Source organism: Mesitornis unicolor, unplaced genomic scaffold (genome assembly GCF_000695765.1).
Source record: "Mesitornis unicolor isolate BGI_N332 unplaced genomic scaffold, ASM69576v1 scaffold19137, whole genome shotgun sequence".
NCBI classification, from domain to species: Eukaryota; Metazoa; Chordata; class Aves; order Mesitornithiformes; family Mesitornithidae; genus Mesitornis; species Mesitornis unicolor.
Window position 1 is genome coordinate 133,514 of NW_010196085.1, and position 2,489 is coordinate 136,002.

Sequence of the window (2,489 nt, forward strand, 5' to 3'; positions counted from 1 at the left end):
GAGACAAGATATTGCAGGAAGGTAGAGTATTTTCTGCCCTGCCAAGGGGTCAGTACAACTTAATTAAGCAGAGTTTCTCATTTCTCAAACCACAGAGTACCCAGCTGTCTCATGCCCTCTCCTCCGCAGATGTCATATGTGTCATGCACACAGAATTTATGTCAACATTTGCCATCCCATTGAGTGCCTCCATCCTTTATCCGGTTGATAGGCAATTGTTATTTGCTGCCTTATTTTAACCAGTCATTCCCATTAGTACTAATAACACCGGGGTGGGGGGAGCTTTCATTTTGCATAAACCTTGTCCTGACCTTCCTCAGTGCATTTCCCCACCAAGGAAATACGCTTTGCAGGAGATGTCATGCTGCTGCAAGGATGTATGTTGAGGAAGGGGAAGCAGGATATGAATCATCCTGGAATTTACACTGTACAAAATCTTGTATTCTTCTTCCTTTTAATATGCAATTCTTTTTTTTTTAATGGTATTTTTGCTGGAATACTTTTTGCAGAAGAGAAGACTGGAACTCTTCAAAGCCATGGTGCCAAGCATCTCCTCTCCCTCCTATTTTAACATAAATCATTCTCCTGGTGGTAATGAGTAATACAGAAAAATGCAGGCAGTTAGGACTTTGCCAGGGAGAGAGAGATTTGCAGTGCTGTGCTTTGGCTCCTATGCAAAGTTCTATTTAATGACACTGCCACAGAAGGAGTATTATATTATCTGTCCCACTGCTCAAGCCTTCAGTCTCAGCATTGTATAAGCACACTACTTTTTTACATTTAGAAGCAGCAAGTGATTCCAGAGAAATTCCTGTTCCAACTACAAAACCCAACAGACCCCAGCTATGTCATTACCTCACCCTGCTGAGGCAAGTCCTGCTCCTGCAGCTGCAGAAGGCCCCTGCCAGCTGCCTTGGGAGGGTCCAGCTGCCCTCCCTGGGAGCGTGCACCCATTGCCACCACCGCTGACACGGCCCCAGCCCTGTGTCACACACAGCCGGCAGGGTGAGAGGAGGCTGGTTTTCCCTCTCAAAATCAGGATCATGGAGGCGGTAGCAGGGCTGCGGCCGCTCTTCAGCATCTCTGAAAGCCCCAGAGGGAAGAGGAGCCACGTGCCATGGGGACATGGCTGGTCCTGGGCTCTCAGAGAGTGCAGAGTGAACCTGGACCCATTAAGTGATGCAATCCACATGCGTTGCTGCACTGGCCGGATCCTACCCAAAGCGGTCTGCTGATCCCTAATGGTTTGGGTTTTTTCCTGCTAAATTTTTCCTGGTTTTGGAGGGAAAGTTAGGAGATTCCTTTTTCTGTTGGGTTATGTAGGGTGTTTTTGACATTCAGAGATAGTATGAATGGGTTTTCGCCTTTGAACTCTAGTCTAGCAGAAGTAGTTTTTTCAACAAAATGAATTTTACCTTGCTGTCTGAATAAAATCTTTTTGAAGATTTCTGTCTCCCAGGAGTTACTTGGAAACACCAGCTTTCATTTGGATAGAATATATTGAATTAGTATTATTCATTAATTAATATCTACACCCTCGCCAAAGTAGAGAGACCCCATGCCTGTTCCACCAGTGACCTCGGCCTGAGGGACAGGTGAGACCATTTAACTGCATTCCCATTGGTGTCTCCCTGGCAAGATAACCAAGCTGCACAGTGCTTTACTTCCATGGCACAGCAGCACATCTGCCAGGAGCACAAGGAGAGCACATTGGCCAAGTCCCATTCTTGGCACAGCCGTTCATTCACAAAGGTCGACGTAAACCTGGGCTGAACTGCAGCCAGGAGCAGGGATGGAAGCACCCATATCCTGTTACCAACCTCCTGAGCTGCTTAATCCCTTCAGCTGAAAGCTGACCTGCCACAGATGCCATTTCAGCAGTTTCCAAGAGTCAGGGATGCCCAGGCATAGCATATTCAATATATAGGGCCAGTTTCTCAGCTGGTGTGAGTTGCCCCAATTCTACTGACACCATCAGCATTACACCAATTCATGCCATAAATAGGATCAGGCCATAATATTTTTAATTCTCCACGGCTCATGTTTCACATGACACAGAGGCAGCTTTTTGAGTCAAGAGGCCTTTTGTTAACATATTCCTGAATATCTCAGTATCTGATGTGCCAAGAGTAAAATGGCTCTTGACTCTCCTTTCCTCTGGGCTGCCCTCTCACCAGCAGCTTAGGCTTGATTTACACCGCTGTCAGTGGATAATGAGGCTCATCTGCCTGGGGATTTCAGGGCATCGTTACTTTTGGAGACAGTTGCCAGCGCTGTTGTTGGTCAAGCATCTGTTGACTGCTGGACACTGATGAGGAATGTGCTTTTCTTAGGGACACTTGTCTGAGGCTCTGGCACTGGCTGTAGGATACCTTCTGTGGCACCATACTGCTAGTGCCCAGAAGATGCCAGCCTGGGTGGCCTCCCAGCCCCCCCTGTTTCAGATGTGTCGTCATACTTCTCCTGTCATCTTGCTGGACTGTTCAGCA